Raw genomic sequence first — 19,842 nt, forward strand, 5'->3', positions numbered from 1 at the left:
GTTTCATTACCACGATTACAGAAAAAACACCGGACATCAGGTCACCACAGCGACCACAAATATAAGTCTGGTATCTAGCTTTTGGGAAAATTTGTATCAAATGAAGGTATATTTCCGACTTTCGTCCAGTTTCTTCGTATTGTGTCGGTGTGCAAGTGTTTCTTGTGAAAGAGAGTTCACTTTAATGAAACAAAGAAAAAAGGGTTATTAATGGGATCGGACAGCATTAATAATTTAATGTATATTAACACGAATGGCTTATGATCAGAGAATTTTGACCCACCCAGAACAGTGGACAATTTGTATTTCACTGCTCAAACTATACACAACATGGTCAAGAACACTAAACACACACTAATGTTTTGTAAAACTTCATTTATAAATTGCTATTATATTTGAGGAATAGCCTGTACACGAAGATAAGCTTGTACTTTTTATACCAGAAAGTATAAAGGCCAAATCATTCACCCTTTTGAATTATTGCGGGGCTTGGCTTTTACAACTACCCCCTAGATCAGAAGAATATTTTTTCAAGCCCTGTTCATAATTTTTCCTAGATCCGTGATTCCCAATCTGACAGATGCTGAAGCCACAATTAAAATATTATACCATACAAGTAGAAGTAGAAAAAGAATGCATGTCCCTCTGAAATTGAACCTGGGACCAACAAGAGTACATGTAAGAGCTTGTAGGGTTTACAAAGGAGACGCCACATACAAAAGTTTGGGATTCTACGATCTCGGAATGAGACAAGACACAGGGCAATAAGTTACTACGAAGAAAAAAACATGTAACAATACATAAGTTTACCTACCCGCTATGTCATCCTACAAATAACGATTTTAGCTGTAAGCAAGTAAATTTTTAAAACTAACAAAAGCATGAATAAATGATACGAAATATCACTATTAAAGGATCACAACTGACGATGAAATCCCCTTGCGTTATGAATCGTAAATAATTGGTAAACTGACCCTTGTATCCTGTGACGATTTCCAACTTCTTGTAGGCCTATAATATCGATTGAACAACCAGTTATGTGGTAGAAAAATGTTACAGTGGTTCGATTTTTAATACCTAAAATACACAAATCGTTAAAAGTTCAAGTAACGTTTTCATAAATCTTAAAGAAGTATTTTCAACGATAAAAAAAGTTAAGTTCAAAATTTTCCACCAAAATAAACAAAATGTCAAACATGAACAAGTGAGAGCAATGACAAATTCAATTATTTTTGGGTGATTATAGAGAAAGCAAGTACACCAGAGAAATAGTGCAGAAGAAGGTTCCTGAGAGAACCGACAGTATATATTAACCCCAAAAATTCTCACATGATACACAGGTGAGGTTACAATTTAGGTGATATTGCAACAGACTAACCCACGGTTTCACTCAGACAACGCAAGACAATTTAACATGTAAAGTGACAACACATCAATGTATGCATATTAACGAACCAATTTATAAAAAAGGAGTCAATATTGCTAGCTGTGTGGTGCGTCAAGGGCCATTTTCCCATTAAATACTTCGTAAACCCATCTTGAAGAAGAATAACTTAATTAAGCAATAGTAATCTGAAGGAATTGAATGATAAATCAAATAGTGGGGCTTGAGAAATATATAGCAGGAAAATAATCTTTGACGCACCACACAGATAACAATACTCGCTCTTTCATACCTAAGGTGACACTAATTATGGTTACACTCAACAAATGCAGTCAATCCCCAGAATTCACAGATCGCACTCGCCTCCAGGGCATCGTGCTTATTGAAGTAGTATACCGGAAATTAATATCATAAAAGTAAATCTAAAACCCCATCAAAATGCACTCTTGAACCCTCTAATTTCCTATTGTCTCAATGATGATATAGCTACCAATGCTAGCTCTAGTTATTTATATGCAATGCTAATATGGGTACCATGATTTTTCGACCCAGCTTCTAAATATTTATCCTATTTAGAAACTTTCAATACCGCAACATTTTCCTATCTACTCAATGTATTTTTTTTAAAAAACATTAGCGGGTGACTGTCCGTAGCCTATAACTGTAACTAAAACGAACCACATAGGGTTATAGCTACCGTACTATGCTTCTTTTCTACAGAGTCCCTCCCTACTGGATTCTTGTTAATAACATACTATAAAAAATATAGAAAGTTACACAATAGGCCTATATGTAAATAATGGGGAATAGTATTATCTATGACTTTTCATGTAGTACAGAAATTTCTTGAAGCCCTGCAATATTATTATTCACATCCTGTGCGCACATATCTCAGAGCTATAATAACAGCTTTCTTTTCCCTCAAAGAATTCATAACTCACTTCCTGAATACTCGAATATTTTCACTGTCCTAGCATAATTTACAAAAAAATTAACGAAGTGAGGGAAGAATAGTGAAATCTTGATTTAAAAAAAAAAATAATAATAATAATAATAATAATTCATAAGTTTGTGTTTATTCGAACAACTTCTCCTACCGATTTTCACATACTATTTGGAATTACCACATACCGAACTTTACTCCACAGTGCAAATCACTGCTCATACTGAATTGTAAAGATGCCGGCAATACACATATCTTCAATCTATAATAAGGATTTATTTTATGAAAATAAAACCGAATACACAAATAATATGCATAACTTCAAAAAAATCTATGGTATCAAACCGTAATGGACAACGATGTTATATCCTGAACTCTGAAAGGCCTACCAGAATCTTCAAGTCAACTTATAAGTTTGAACATATTAAGCTTTAAAAGTTGCATGTACTATATCTTAAATAAAATATTTTGCTACTGATATATCAATGCAATGCTTTATAGGCGTAAACACAACTTTTGCGGATATGTAAATTATTTATTTATTATTTATGTGATGTAAACAAATACTGACCAAACCCTTTCACACAGTGGACACTAAAAAGGCTCCTCCCATCGCAATGCCATGCACTGATCAATTACAACTTGTTTCACTACCTCACACGTAAATTACTAAAACTAACTCCGACGACTATTTATCTTAAATACCCCTATCATCCACTCACTCCTTCATTGTCGAGCTTTTCAAAATCACGCTTGAATCAACAAATTATTTTAACTGGCCTCTCCCAAAAGTTTTTATCACTTTTTTTTTTCTTTTCAATGCTAACACTAAGCTAAGACTTTTCGCTGTGTTTTTCACATAAACAACGTTATCATTATACAACAGCATCCAAACAAAACAATCACTTGAAGGCTTCCACAAGTAAAATCAAACGCCAGATGTAACCGGGTGTTATCCGACAGACTATGCATACGTCAACCGCACACGATGTCACTGACACAAAGTGCACCGGTATTCCCTTCATCCATAAAGAAACTTTTCAAATTTTCTCATAACAGCCACAGCAATCGACCGAAATACATACTTACCTTTAAGTATGTTCCTTCTAATGTATGTATTCACTTAAAAAATCACAATAACAGTAAAAATTTAACAGCACTACTCAAAAAGCACTAACACCCTTCCGCGCCAAACAAACCCAACAACGCTGAACGCTTATGTAGTGTTGCAAACCAATAAATTACTGAAGTAACTACATACTAAATTTCCCTCCGGGTAGGCTATTTCCCTCTAACTAACAACCTTGATAATGAAATAACATTGTGGAAAGGAAATACCGAGGCCTCACTCCGTAACGGTCTTCTCAAGTTTACTGATCGCAACGCAACGCAAATAACGCGATAAGTAATTGTAACTAAAATGCCGATTATTGCGAAGTAAAACGCAAAGTCTGAATTGCGTTGACGCAAACCCGTATAGTTTTCATTGTAACACTTTAAACGTAATTGATACAAAAATGAAGAAAATATTTATTATAAATTCCCACATTTTTAAACAAGTTAGCCTAAGCAACCCTTTAAAAAATTAAAATTAAAAAGATTAATTAATTGTCTGCATTTCAGAGATACAATATCCATCATACTGAATAACAAACACTTAAAAATTCTAAAGACAATGTATATTAGAGTAATATTACTCAACGTGTGGTCAGCAATCCATAAATAAGAAACAAACTAATATCGCAAACTCAATTGAAGCAGAGTTTCTTTAAAACAATGTTTTTCGGAGTTATTTTCAGATGCTTCGCAGGGATGGTCGGAATTACTCAGGGCGTATTTGCAAAGGCATTTAGAGCTTGAGATCCTCTTCACTCATCAACGCATTCTGATGGCCCGGATTCCCCTTTTAACTACAGGTCCACGTATAGTCTTGGAGCTGAAAAGGAACACTAACTTGAATGAAATCTTTCAGTTTTACGTCCCACGCTTATGTCGGCTAGGAGAAAGGAGATGGTAATGATGAGAAATGAAATAAATGGTGGAATGAAAAAAGTGGGAGGAAACGGGAGAACTCCGAGAAAGCCCACGAACACAGTGTTTGGCCACCACAAAGTTCACTTGATGCTAGCTGGGATTGAACCAGAGACCCCACGCACCAGAGGTGAACGCTCTACCACTGAGCCACCGCGGCCCCCAGCGTTAAATTTGAATAAACAAGCAAATAAACTAACGAAATACATGGATAAAGCAGTCGTATTAGTAAGTGTTCTCCATGAGGTACAGATGCGAAGGGATGAGAGGTTGGGGTTCTCAATATTCTTCATATTCTAGTTCGAAAATCCGGTAACATTGGTCAAATAAAAATGGCAATCTTCAAAGTGGTTTTTGAGGCCATATCAGATAATTTATTTTTCAAATATCTACAAGTTATTTACCTTTAAACTTACAGCAAATTGGGCAAATGTTATATTACTCATAGCTTTTAATTTTGACATAGACACTTTCTGATTTCACACGTTACTTCATCTTGCGGTGTAGTGTTTAAGTCAGCTTAAACTGTGTACCAAAATCAGTGTTAACCAGTGTAATTGCTGCAAAGGCATTTCTTATTATAACTAAATGGATCCTTTTCTGTCTTTTTGGTACATAACTCTCAAGAGCCTGAATCTAAAAGTTTTCACTTGGAACATCTCCTTCAATATAAATCCTCATGAAGTGATCTAATGATGAGTCTCCGAGTCGATTTTTAAAAATAATCATCATTCGATTCATTGTGCTGAAAGATCTTTCAACGGCAGTTGTTGACACAGGTATTAATACAGTTTAATATTTTCATACATGTGTATCATTACCTACAATTAAACTCAAAATATTTTTTAAAGATGACACAGTTTTTGTCAAAAATATGAAGGGTTTAATATCTACTTGTAAATGATCTACTTTATGAAAACTGACAGATTACTGACATATGATTCTTTTATCCGCCGAAATGATCAAAAGTTTCAAAGAAGGTACGCAAGGACCAAAGGCGTAGTAGCTATATTTTATGTTCTCCCCGCAAGAGGACACAAACTTCTCAAACAACATTTCTCTTAGTAGAGTACAGGAACGTAGCTAGGAAGGGGCACGGGGGGGCACCGCCCCCCCCCAAATCTTGGTTTGGCCCCCTCAAATATTTATTTAAAATTATGTTACAAATTGTTTTTATCCGACAATAAATGAAAAAATTATCCATAGTAAACTGAAATTATTCATACTTCTAAGAAAAGGTTATTTTTAAAACCCATTTATAGGCTATTTCTTAAACATTAAGTGAACGGTAATGTGAGTTTAAGATCAGCAACTTTGGGGCTGGGAGTCGTCATTTTTAACATTGCTAGGTTCTTCCAGCCCATAGTGATTCCAGCCTTATAGTCGCCTTGAGGTACCAAGGGCTAAAAATCTATACGAATGCACTTTTTATAACCGTCTAACAAGTAAAGGATCCAAATGGATGAGTTGAGACGCAGGATGAGACTTAGTGCACCTGATAGAGTATGTGAAAATATTTTTATGTGCAAAATTATAGTGGCTGAGCGCCATAAGGAACGGAGGGGGAGGGGGTCAAATTTGGTGGGAGAAGGGTATGTTATGTTATAGAAATATATCAAATAAACTGTTGAATTGTAAAAATAGTGAAAGATAGACAATTCAAACAGTGGTACTTTCACATATTGAAAAGAGAAAAATGGGCAAAGTAGACCAGAAACCTCCGCCGCTATTTTGCAATCTGTCATTTTGAAATATGGGATATTTTTTGAAATGGAAAGGTACTCACGTGATATATCAATTAGGGCCAACATGTTTTTTAAACAGTCAATTATGAACTTTAGTGATCGTTATCTGTACTTATTTGGAAAATTTAGGACCATCTTTATAGTTATTTACGAAAATTTAGGAGAATGTTGACAACATTGTGAACGCGTTCGTCAGAAAATTCTGCAAGGAAAATATATCTGTAATTGGTGGTATTCAAGCATGTCATCTTAAAACAAAACTGTTCTTGATGAAGGAGGCAATGGAAGAGTGCTACGCAATTCGAAATAGATTTTCCTGAATATGAATTCGTTATTGTAAAAATTACGTAGTATATCTTATGGAGAAAGAAATTACAAATATCTCGGACTTGCGAGCTGTTCTGCCCAAGGCAATTTTCCCCCAAATTACGAATTTGTTGGAAATAGCCTTGATGCTACCTGTGTTATCAGCTTGTTGTGAGTGTTCTTTCAGCGTGCATAAAACTCTCAAATCCAGTAGCGTATTTACGATTTTGTTTCGGGGACTTTGCTAACTTTAGTCCTGGAAATATTAAAATTCTGCAAGATATTTCATTTACTTTAATATAGTAAATAAAATTTCGTGGGGAAGGCTTAAGCCCAGAGCCCCTAAATACGCCACTGATCAAATAATATCTTCGTTATAAGTCTGGTCAGGACAGAACATCAGCATTAGCCGCACTTGAAATAGAACAAGAGATAGCCTCTAAGCTTGAAGAAGATAAAATTATTGACATAGGCCTATTCAGAAAGTCGTCGCAGATGCGCTACAGTTTGTGTCCAGCAGGTAATTTGTAAATGCAATGCGGCACAACATTGTCAGGTGGATGCAAGAATAGCATAAAAAGTGGTGGTGTAACATTAGACCATTATTTTACCAATTACTATTGTATATGTACTTCGTTGATTAGATTTTTTATGCTTACGGACGTTCAAGTATTGTAGACCTCTTTAATATTCACATGTTTGAGACGCACGGAAGACGTTAACGATTTTGTGAACAATAAAAATGTACTAATATATAAAGGAAGTAAAGAGCTTTAATAAATGCTAAAGTTTGTTAATGGTTATTAAATTTACATAATAGTCAGTTGAAATATTGAAGTTTATTAGTCTAGTATAGGCTATAGTGTTTCTTTAACTATGTAGAATATTACATTTTAACGCAAAAATGTCTTGAGAGCCTGTGTGTTCAGTTTAGGGAACCTCATGAAAATCATGTCACTTTTTTAGGGTAGTTACTGTATTACCTGTTACCTATTACTTGTTACTATATTATTTGTAACTATTTTTATCAAGCTACAAAGTATATAAAGCTACAAGGCAAAAATGTACAGTATATATAAATGTATCAAAAAGTAATTATATGAAGTATTGCGCTTTTTAATGTTCTAGTTGGATGTCCTTGCATAAGTAAACAACACTACTAATACATAGTTTTTAAATTATTGTTTCATTATCGTATTTCGTAGGAGAGGTTCACTTTTCTTTTCTAACCCCCTAAAGAGTAGTTAAAGTTTAACTTCAAACAATTTACTGGTGAGTTCTCCATACGATGTTTTCGTGTTGATTATCCGCGGTTGCCGCGCCACCCGATTCAGCGAATTATCGTGAGTACACAATATAATACACACACACACACACACACACATATATATATATATATATATATATATATATATATATATATATATATATATATATATATATATATATATATATATATAAGTAGTAGTGGTCCCGTTATGCCCGAATGACTCATCCTCACTCTTGTGACGTCATAGGTCAAAGGTCAATGACCTTGGCCCGGGGTCAATGACCGAGGGGTACCTAGGACCACCCCCTCTAAATTTTGGCAGGGGTACCTTGGCCCGCCCCCTAAATTTTGGCAGGGGTACATAGGACCACCCCCCTTAAATTTTGGAAATTGCCAAATCTAAAAATTTGGTATGGTAGCCTAGGACCATAGTATGTACCTCTATCAGTATTGGGTGTCTATGTCGTTCCCTTTCATGGGTAAAAAATTGCCAAAAATTCAAATTTCGGGGTTTTTTGACCTAATTTATCCCCTTTGATGAGGTGTTATTACCCTATATAGTTATATGAGCGTATACAGGGGTCCATTACCTTTCATAACATATGGGTATATTAATGCACCCCTTTAAATTTTTGGGAGGGGTACCTTGGCCCACCCCTTAAATTTTGGAAATTGCCCAATTTAAACATTGGGTATTATAGTATAGGACCCTAATATGTATCGTGATAAATTTGGGCGGTCCACCTTGTTTCCTTCTAGGGGTACAAAATTGCCAAAATATAAACGTAAGCAATACGTTATACCACGTGTTTGGTTTTCGACCTAATTTATCTCCTTGGATGAGGTCCTATTACCTTATATAGTTATATGGTCATGTATAGGGGTCCATTATCTATCATAAGACATGGGTACATTGGTGCACCCCTTGAAAAATTTGGGAAGAGTACCTTGGCCCACCCCTTAAATTTTGGAAATTGCCAAATCTAAAAATTTGGTGTGGTAGCCTAGGACCATAGTATGTACCTCTATCAGTATTGGGTGTCTATGTCGTTCCCTTTCATGGGTAAAAAATTGCCAAAAATTCAAATTTCGGGGGTTTTTGACGTAATTTATCCCCTTTGATGAGGTGTTATTACCCTATATAGTTATATGAGCGTATACAGGAGTCTATTATCTTTCATAAGATATGGGTACATTGGTGCACCCCTTTAAAAATTTGGGAGGGGTACCTTGGCCCACCCCTTAAATTTTGGAAATTGCCCAATTTAAACATTGGGTATTATAGTACAGGACCCTAATATGTATTATGATAAATTTGGATGGTCCACCTCGTTCCCTTTTAGGGGTACAAAATTGCCAAAAAATATAAACGTAAGCAATACGTAGTACCACGTGTTTGGATTTTGGTCGATTTTATCCCCGTTGATGAGGTCCTACTACCTTATATGGTTATATGGGCGTATACAGGTGTCCATTACCTTTCATAAGACATGGGTACATTAATGCACCCCTTGAAAAATTTGGGAGGGGTACCTTGGCCCACCCCTTAAATTTTGGAAATTGACCAATTTAAACATTGGGTATTATAGTATAGGACCCTAATATGTATTATGATAAATTTGGATGGTCCACCTCGTTCCCTTTTAGGGGTATAAAATTGTCAAAAATATAAACGTAAGCAATACGTTGTACCACGTGTTTGTTCTTTTGGCCCATTTATCCCCTTGGATGAGGTCCTACTACATTATATAGTTATATGGTTATGTATAGGGGTCTATTTCCTATCATAAGACATGGGTATATTGGTGCACCCCTTGAAAAATTTGGGAGGGGTACCTTGGCCCACCCCTTCAATTTTAGAAATTGCCCATTTTACACCTTTGGTATAATAGTATAGGACCCTAATATATATTACTATAAATTTGGATGGTCCACCTCGTTCCCTTTTAGGGGTACCAAATTGCCAAAATTTTAGTACAACCACGTGTTTGGACTTTTGACCTAATTTATCGCCTTTGATGAGGTGTTATTATCCTATGTGGTTATATGGGCGTATACAGGGTTCATTACCTTTCATAAAACATGGGTATATTAATGCACCCCGGGAGAGGTACCTTGGCCCACCCCTTAAATTTTGGAAATTGCCCAATTTAAACATTTGGTATAATAGTATAGGACCCTAATATATATTACTATAAACTCGTTCCCGTTTAGGGGTACAAAATTGCCAAAATATAAACGTAAGCAATACGTTGTACCACGTGTTTCGTTTTTTTTACCTAATTTATTCCATTGGATGAAGTCCTATTACCTTATATCGTTATATGGTCACGTATGGGGATTCATTTCCTATCATAAGACATAGGTACATTTGTGCACCCCGTTTAAATTTTTTGGGAGGGGTACTTTGGCCCACCCCTTTAATTTTGGAAATTGCCCCTTTTACATGTTTGGTATTATAGTATAGGACCCTAATATAGATTAGTATAAATTTGGATGATTCACCTCGTTTCCTTTCATGGGTACGAAATTGCCAAATTTTAGTACAACCATGTGTTTGGTTTTGGCTCAATTTATCCCCTTGGATGAGGTCCTATTACCTTATATGGTTATATGGCCATGTATGTATTGGTCCATTTCCTATTATAAGACATGTGTACATTGATGCACCCGAGGGAGGGGATTCGGTATCATAGTACATGCCTCAACATGTATCATGATAAATTTGGATGGTCCATCTTGTTCCCTTTCATGGGTAAAAAATTGCTAAAATATAAACATAAGCAATATGTTGTACCATGTGTTTGGTTTCTGGCCCAATTCTTCCCCTTTGATGATGTTCTATTACGTTATATGGTTATATGGACATGTATATGGGTTCATTTCCTATCATAAGACATGGGTACATTGACGCATACTTTAAAAATTTGGGAGGGGTATCTTGGCTCATCCACTCGGTTTTAGAAATTGTTTAATATAAGCATTTGGTATCATAGTACAGGACCTCAATAGGTACCACTATAAATTTGGATGGTCCACATCGTTCCCTTTCACGGGTAAAGAACTACCAAAAATCAAATTTTGGAGGTTATTGACCCCGTCTTATAAGGTTTTAACGCGTTATATGGATATGTACAGAGGTTTATTACCTTCATATGTTTATGTTCCCTTTTAAATTTGGGAATTATCAAATAACAAAATTCGGTAAACGTTTTTTAGGACCCATTGGTGTCCCTCTTATGGCCAAATATTCAAAATTTAAAGGTTATTGACCGGCTTTATTATTGAATAAGTACAGGATTTATTACTTTTTTCATAAGACACAGGTGTGTTTGTGTACCAATCTTAAATTTTGGGAGGGGGTACATTTCTTATTGTCATATCAATAATTGGTAATTGTTCTTAGAATTGGGTGGTATCTCTTTCTTTGGGTAAATCATTGTCAAATATGAGTATGATCACGTGATCAGTTATTGACCTATGATGGGATTAGGAGCCCAGGACATTGGTACATTTAAACTTTATAGGATAATTTGAGAATGCGTCATTGGTATTGATTATTACAGCCAAATATAAACGTAAGCAATACGATGTACCACGTGATTGACCTTGATGAGGTAGTGTACAGGGATACATAGCTAACCTTATTGAATCTTATGACTCATAGTCTTAAGGAAATACATGCTACAACACTGGCAAAGTTATTGTTGATGCAATTTGATTGGTGGATCACTATCTTTCGTGCAATCTGATTGGCTGATCACTATCTTTCGTGCAATCTGATTGGTTGCTGATGTTCAAATCTTTGCTGCATTCAGTTTTAAGTTTTGTTTAACATTTAAAAATCTTGGTTTCGTTCAACATTTTGCACTCACTGATAAATATGATCAAAACCGTTTATTTGTTAATCGAATAGTTAAAAACCGGATAAAGTTTGACGGTTAACCGTGAAACGTAAAATTTTTTTGTTTGAAAGTTTTTGTTAAAAACTCTTGTTTCAAATTTGTTTGAATTTTTTTGAAAACCGTTTATTTGTTAATCGAATAGTTAAAAAACCGGATAAAGTTTGACGGTTAACCGTGAAACGTAAAATTTTTAGTTTGAATTTTTTGTTTGAAACTTTGCTTGAAAATTCTTGCTTTCAAATTTTTGTTTGAATTTTTTGTTTCAGAATTTTGTTTGAAAATATTTTGTTTCAATTTTTTTGTTTAAAAATTTTTCGTTTGAAATTTAAAAAAATTTTTGTATCAAAATTTTGTTTAAAATTTTTGTTTGAAATTTTTCGTTTCCAAATTTTTTGTTTGAAATTTTTTGTTTCAAAATTTTGTTTGAATTTTTTTGTTTAAAATTTTTTGTTGAAATTTTTTGTTTGAATTTTTTCGTTTCCAAGTTTTTCCGTTTCAAAAAATTTTTTTCAAAATTTTGTTTCAAAGGTTTTTGTTCGAAATATTTGTTTGTAAACTTTTTTGTTTGAAATTATTGTTTGGAAAATTTTGGTTTGACATCTTTTAAGTTTGTGCACTCATTAGTAAAGAACCGGAACTGTTTAGAACTAAAACCTCTGGCAACATTGTGGTGCACGTCAGAACATGATAATGCAACGACATCGGTTTTGCATCATCGTTCGAGTTAGTATTCGTGGTAACGTCATCATGGCTACTTGTCTGCAGTTTCTAAATACGCGTGATGTGATGAAATCATTTACCAAGATTACTGATTTACAACAGAATGTACCTTATAGAATCTTAGCTAGCCAAAAAATCCCTACAAAGTTTGGATTAAGAATCGTAGTGAAGCTTGAAAATGATAAGAATATAATTTTACCAGCAAGATATTTACCCATGGAGGCATCAAAACAAGAAGAACTGCTGCGTTTCTTAAATACTGGATCTGTATCTTTATGTTTCAAAGGATTCTTGGGTCGAAGTCATCAGTACACAGCCGGATTCGTCAGCAATTGTGATTCAAACGTCAGCACATTAGACATAGTTGTATGAATTTGGTTGGTCGGCATGACGTCTGTAACTGTGATGAAATCATGAATCAGCACATTCGACATCAGCAATAACTATAAACCAGCAAATACAGTGTCATCCCACGAAATCATTTGAGCAAGTGCTTTTCAGGAGGAAAGATGTGTACTTCTAACGATAAAGAGTTCATCTTCGCAAGCTATTATCCAATAAACAAAACATGTGATGATTGGTATCAGTGCTAGAACATTTGAACCAGTGATTCGATTGGGCAAAGCAGAACAATTTGGTGTACAACTGACCTGTGAAGAATGGCACGAATCGACCAAATGAACGATTATTTTCATGATGAGCTAAATGTGACCATAGTCAAATCATTAGGCTCAAATCATGAAGTGGTCCTCGAAGAGAAGATGGTGCTGTTACGTAAAAAGAGTACATTCCATGTCCCTCGCAACATGGTGTATCTAACACAAACTGAATGGAACAAATTTATCAACGTATTTCAGTGTGTGAAACATGCAGTGGAAGTGTGTAACAAAACAAGTATATTCCTGAAAAAGTACTATTTTGAAAAATGTGTTATGCATATTGTACAACATGTATCTAGATATTGTGATGGTTGTCAACATCGTTCGTGGGTGCATACCTGTATTGATAAACAGTTTATTTGTGATCAAATGGACATTGAGTTTCCACCAATTGATATCGCAATAGACCTTAAAAGACTTCAATTGGAATTAAAATTATATGCTAAAGACAAACTAGTGCACGAAGTTCAAAATACATTGTATCGACAATATCCAGAACCACTATCTGGTATGGATGTATGTGGAGTGTAATAAAATGATCCATTTCAATGAAGTGTTTTTTTTTTCATTTCAAGTACACCCCCATGTTCTGACGTGCACCACAATGTTGCCAGAGGTTTTAGTTCTAACAGTTCCGGTTCTTTAAAAATTCGAAACAAAAAAAATTTTAAACAAAAAATTTGGAAACGAAAAATTTCAAACGAAAAAATTTTAAACAAAAAATTTTCAAACAAAATTTTGCAACAAAAAAATTTCAAACAAAAAAATTTTCAAACAAAAACTTTCAAACAAAAAATTTGAAACAAAATTTGGAAACGAAAAATTTTTTCAAACAAAAATCTTGAAACAGAAAAAAAAATTGGAAACGAAAAATTTTAAACAAAAAAATTGAAACAAAAATTTACAGACAAAAAATTTTAAACAAAATATTTTCAAACAAAATTTTGAAACAAAAAAATTCAAACAAAATTTTGAAACAAAAAATTTCGAAACAAAAATTTTTAAACGAAAAATTTCAAACGAAAAAATGTCAAACCAAAGTTTCAAACTTTTTAAATGTTAAAATAAAACTGAATGCAGCAAAGATTTGAACATCAGCAACCAATCAGATTGCACGAAAGATAGTGATCAGCCAATCAGATTGCACGAAAGATAGTGATCCACCAATCAAATTGCATCAACAATAACTTTGCCAGTGTTGTAGCATGTATTTCCTTAAGACTATGAGTCATAAGATTCAATAAGGTTAGCTATGTATCCCTGTACACTACCTCATCAAGGTCAATCACGTGGTACATCGTATTGCTTACGTTTATATTTGGCTGTAATAATCAATACCAATGACGCATTCTCAAATTATCCTATAAAGTTTAAATGTACCAATGTCCTGGGCTCCTAATCCCATCATAGGTCAATAACTGATCACGTGATCATACTCATATTTGACAATGATTTACCCAAAGAAAGAGATACCACCCAATTCTAAGAACAATTACCAATTATTGATATGACAATAAGAAATGTACCCCCTCCCAAAATTTAAGATTGGTACACAAACACACCTGTGTCTTATGAAAAAAGTAATAAATCCTGTACTTATTCAATAATAAAGCCGGTCAATAACCTTTAAATTTTGAATATTTGGCCATAAGAGGGACACCAATGGGTCCTAAAAAACGTTTACCGAATTTTGTTATTTGATAATTCCCAAATTTAAAAGGGAACATAAACATATGAAGGTAATAAACCTCTGTACATATCCATATAACGCGTTAAAACCTTATAAGACGGGGTCAATAACCTCCAAAATTTGATTTTTGGTAGTTCTTTACCCGTGAAAGGGAACGATGTGGACCATCCAAATTTATAGTGGTACATATTGAGGTCCTGTACTATGATACCAAATGCTTATATTAAACAATTTCTAAAACCGAGTGGATGAGCCAAGATACCCCTCCCAAATTTTTAAAGTATGCGTCAATGTACCCATGTCTTATGATAGGAAATGAACCCATATACATGTCCATATAACCATATAACGTAATAGAACATCATCAAAGGGGAAGAATTGGGCCAGAAACCAAACACATGGTACAACATATTGCTTATGTTTATATTTTAGCAATTTTTTACCCATGAAAGGGAACAAGATGGACCATCCAAATTTATCATGATACATGTTGAGGCATGTACTATGATACCGAATCCCCTCCCTCGGGTGCATCAATGTACACATGTCTTATAATAGGAAATGGACCAATACATACATGGCCATATAACCATATAAGGTAATAGGACCTCATCCAAGGGGATAAATTGAGCCAAAACCAAACACATGGTTGTACTAAAATTTGGCAATTTCGTACCCATGAAAGGAAACGAGGTGAATCATCCAAATTTATACTAATCTATATTAGGGTCCTATACTATAATACCAAACATGTAAAAGGGGCAATTTCCAAAATTAAAGGGGTGGGCCAAAGTACCCCTCCCAAAAAATTTAAACGGGGTGCACAAATGTACCTATGTCTTATGATAGGAAATGAATCCCCATACGTGACCATATAACGATATAAGGTAATAGGACTTCATCCAATGGAATAAATTAGGTAAAAAAAACGAAACACGTGGTACAACGTATTGCTTACGTTTATATTTTGGCAATTTTGTACCCCTAAACGGGAACGAGTTTATAGTAATATATATTAGGGTCCTATACTATTATACCAAATGTTTAAATTGGGCAATTTCCAAAATTTAAGGGGTGGGCCAAGGTACCTCTCCCGGGGTGCATTAATATACCCATGTTTTATGAAAGGTAATGAACCCTGTATACGCCCATATAACCACATAGGATAATAACACCTCATCAAAGGCGATAAATTAGGTCAAAAGTCCAAACACGTGGTTGTACTAAAATTTTGGCAATTTGGTACCCCTAAAAGGGAACGAGGTGGACCATCCAAATTTATAGTAATATATATTAGGGTCCTATACTATTATACCAAAGGTGTAAAATGGGCAATTTCTAAAATTGAAGGGGTGGGCCAAGGTACCCCTCCCAAATTTTTCAAGGGGTGCACCAATATACCCATGTCTTATGATAGGAAATAGACCCCTATACATAACCATATAACTATATAATGTAGTAGGACCTCATCCAAGGGGATAAATGGGCCAAAAGAACAAACACGTGGTACAACGTATTGCTTACGTTTATATTTTTGACAATTTTATACCCCTAAAAGGGAACGAGGTGGACCATCCAAATTTATCATAATACATATTAGGGTCCTATACTATAATACCCAATGTTTAAATTGGTCAATTTCCAAAATTTAAGGGGTGGGCCAAGGTACCCCTCCCAAATTTTTCAAGGGGTGCATTAATGTACCCATGTCTTATGAAAGGTAATGGACACCTGTATACGCCCATATAACCATATAAGGTAATAGGACCTCATCAACGGGGATAAAATCGACCAAAATCCAAACACGTGGTACTACGTATTGCTTACGTTTATATTTTTTGGCAATTTTGTACCCCTAAAAGGGAACGAGGTGGACCATCCAAATTTATCATAATACATATTAGGGTCCTGTACTATAATACCCAATGTTTAAATTGGGCAATTTCCAAAATTTAAGGGGTGGGCCAAGGTACCCCTCCCAAATTTTTAAAGGGGTGCACCAATGTACCCATATCTTATGAAAGATAATAGACTCCTGTATACGCTCATATAACTATATAGGGTAATAACACCTCATCAAAGGGGATAAATTACGTCAAAAACCCCCGAAATTTGAATTTTTGGCAATTTTTTACCCATGAAAGGGAACGACATAGACACCCAATACTGATAGAGGTACATACTATGGTCCTAGGCTACCACACCAAATTTTTAGATTTGGCAATTTCCAAAATTTAAGGGGTGGGCCAAGGTACTCTTCCCAAATTTTTCAAGGGGTGCACCAATGTACCCATGTCTTATGATAGATAATGGACCCCTATACATGACCATATAACTATATAAGGTAATAGGACCTCATCCAAGGAGATAAATTAGGTCGAAAACCAAACACGTGGTATAACGTATTGCTTACGTTTATATTTTGGCAATTTTGTACCCCTAGAAGGAAACAAGGTGGACCGCCCAAATTTATCACGATACATATTAGGGTCCTATACTATAATACCCAATGTTTAAATTGGGCAATTTCCAAAATTTAAGGGGTGGGCCAAGGTACCCCTCCCAAAAATTTAAAGGGGTGCATTAATATACCCATATGTTATGAAAGGTAATGGACCCCTGTATACGCTCATATAACTATATAGGGTAATAACACCTCATCAAAGGGGATAAATTAGGTCAAAAAACCCCGAAATTTGAATTTTTGGCAATTTTTTACCCATGAAAGGGAACGACATAGACACCCAATACTGATAGAGGTACATACTATGGTCCTAGGCTACCATACCAAATTTTTAGATTTGGCAATTTCCAAAATTTAAGGGGGGTGGTCCTATGTACCCCTGCCAAAATTTAGGGGGTGGGCCAAGGTACCCCTGCCAAAATTTAGAGGGGGTGGTCCTAGGTACCCCTCGGTCATTGACCCCGGGCCAAGGTCATTGACCTTTGACCTATGACGTCACAAGAGTGAGGATGAGTCATTCGGGCATAACGGGACCACTACTACTATATATATATATATATATGGTTTATTTATGGTTTATTTCATTTGCAAATGTGCCCCCCCCCCCAAACTCAGAACTCTGGCTACGTCCCTGGTAGAGTAGCAGATAACATAATTATAATCAAACTTCGCTATATGAGTAAATGATGTGTTAAATGCATATAATCACTAAAAATGCTTAAATAGAAACGACTTTGTTATCTAGTTTATTTAGTAAACTTCAAAATGAAAGCTAAGATTCAAATTTTCCATAATAAGTTTTATTTAAGTAATCCCTTTCTTTCCAGAATGGTAGGATTTTTTTTTTTTTTTTTTTGTTTTGTTGTTGTTAAGATTTATGTAATATTAATCATTCTTTTTGTTATAGAACCTAGGGATTCTTTTTTGTTAGGATTAATGCAATATCAATCATTTTTATTATTATTATTATTATTATTATTATTATTATTATTATTATTATTATTATTATTATTATTATTATTATTATTATTATTATTATTATAGCACCTAACACCAGGGCCGGATCTAGGGGGGGGGGGTCAATTCGTGGCATTTGCCCCGGGGCGCAGCTGATTAAGAGTATGTAGGGGGCGCCATTTCGATGCAAAATTGGAAGGAAGGAGGGCAGATATACGTCTTTGCCCCGGACGCAATATTTCGTAGATCTGGCCCTGCCTAATACCACAAATTAGCTTCGTATCTCACTCGTTTCTTGGCTTTCTCATCAAGAGTTAATGTTTCCACTGATAATAAATAACGTATGATGAATGTGATTCTGAGACTTGTTGTGACCCTTGAATCATTTATACCATTTGCCCATGCCTGATTTTGTTTTCTTGAGAACAGCCAACAGAATAAACACAATTTATTGGCGAGTAACAAAGCTAAGTTAGAAGTAATTTTTGCCCATAGGCTTTCAGTATTGAGTAATACAGTTTTTAAAACTAATTATTCTTTCGGAAAAGGGCCTCTGAATTGGCATGGCCCTTTCCGAATTGTACAGTTTTTAAAAGTTTTACTGGTATCAACATCCTGAAAATAGCTTTTATCAGTAAGATTATCACAATTTAAGAGATCTAGAGACATTTCTGGAGCTCCCTTCTCCTCTAATGGAATCCTAAACACGCTATTTCATTTTTTTTTTTTTTTAACTTTTGTTTCTTTTTCCTGTGAACATTCTGCGAACTAGTACTGTACTTTGGATTTTGCACTCATGAGTATGTCTCGGTGGATTTTGCAATAGTGTCTTTTTCGGAATTCATATTAGGCCTTACTAGACCCTAAGAATTAATCCAGTATTAACTACCTTAGTATATTCTGACGTTTATATGAGGGTAGATAGTTCAGTATTAACTAGTATAATCCGATGTTGTTGTTGTTTTTTTATCCCAAAATGAAATTTTAAAGTTAGTTTAATGAATATTTCCTCTTGTAGCCATTTTTTCTTTCTCTTGTAGCACCACTCTTATTCATCATGAATTAATAAAATAAATAATCTGCATTTGCTCACGAAGTCAATAATATGAACATTTTTTTATGAATGAACGGAGTTGACTGAATTCAAATTACATTATTATGATAGGATTGTCGAATAGCACATCGTTGAAACAAACATTGTACATACATAGTGGCCCTACTAATGCTCTCGCCTTTGGTGGGAGAGGTCCGGAGTTCAATGCCTGAAGGGGAGCATTCGGACGAAAACGTATGAAAGCTTTTTCAGCCAGTCAACCTGAGTGAAGTTTTTCCTGGGTTTTCCTTAAATCAGATAAATACTGGGGTGATGCCTTCCCCATTCCTTCCTTCCTTCCTTCCCCACATCCCCGATAGTGTGCTCATGTCACGGCCCTAGACCGGTAATGTCCAGAAATATGTAAAACTAAATAAATGAACATTCGTACGTTGTTGCATTTTCAGAAACCTTGTTTCATTTTAAGCATGTCAAGTTAATTTATTTTAATACAGTATTTATTTAAATAGTTCGACAAGGATGCTGCCTCTCGCCAACACTATTTAATGTCTATCTAGAAGAGACAGTGAAAAAGAGTTTACATGATGATGATGGCATTTCGATAGGAGGTAGAATGATTAGATGCATAAGATTTGCAGACGATATGGCGCTTGTTGCAGAATCTCAAAAAGGAAATCAATAAAATGTTAGAAAAAATTAGAAAGGGCTTTGAAG

General features: G+C 34.9%; 1 protein-coding gene across 4 annotated transcripts in view; it reads right to left on the minus strand.

The window, feature by feature from the left end:
• Positions 1 to 3,566, minus strand: part of l(2)gl (LLGL domain-containing protein l(2)gl) — a 243,921-nt gene extending 240,355 nt beyond the window's left edge. For 3 of the 4 annotated variants that reach the window (XM_081747438.1, XM_081747437.1, XM_081747435.1), the window contains exon 1: positions 3,417 to 3,566. The gene's annotated coding sequence lies outside the window, so the exon portion shown is untranslated. Of the gene's footprint in view, positions 1 to 2,898; positions 3,229 to 3,416 lie in introns of those variants that run through there. The other variant, XM_081747436.1, reaches the window with a different exon arrangement.
• Positions 3,567 to 19,842: the final 16,276 nt, after the last annotated feature.

This window comes from Thermobia domestica, unplaced genomic scaffold (assembly GCF_964235325.1).
Source record: "Thermobia domestica unplaced genomic scaffold, izTheDome1.hap1.1 HAP1_SCAFFOLD_239, whole genome shotgun sequence".
NCBI classification, from domain to species: domain Eukaryota; kingdom Metazoa; phylum Arthropoda; class Insecta; order Zygentoma; family Lepismatidae; genus Thermobia; species Thermobia domestica.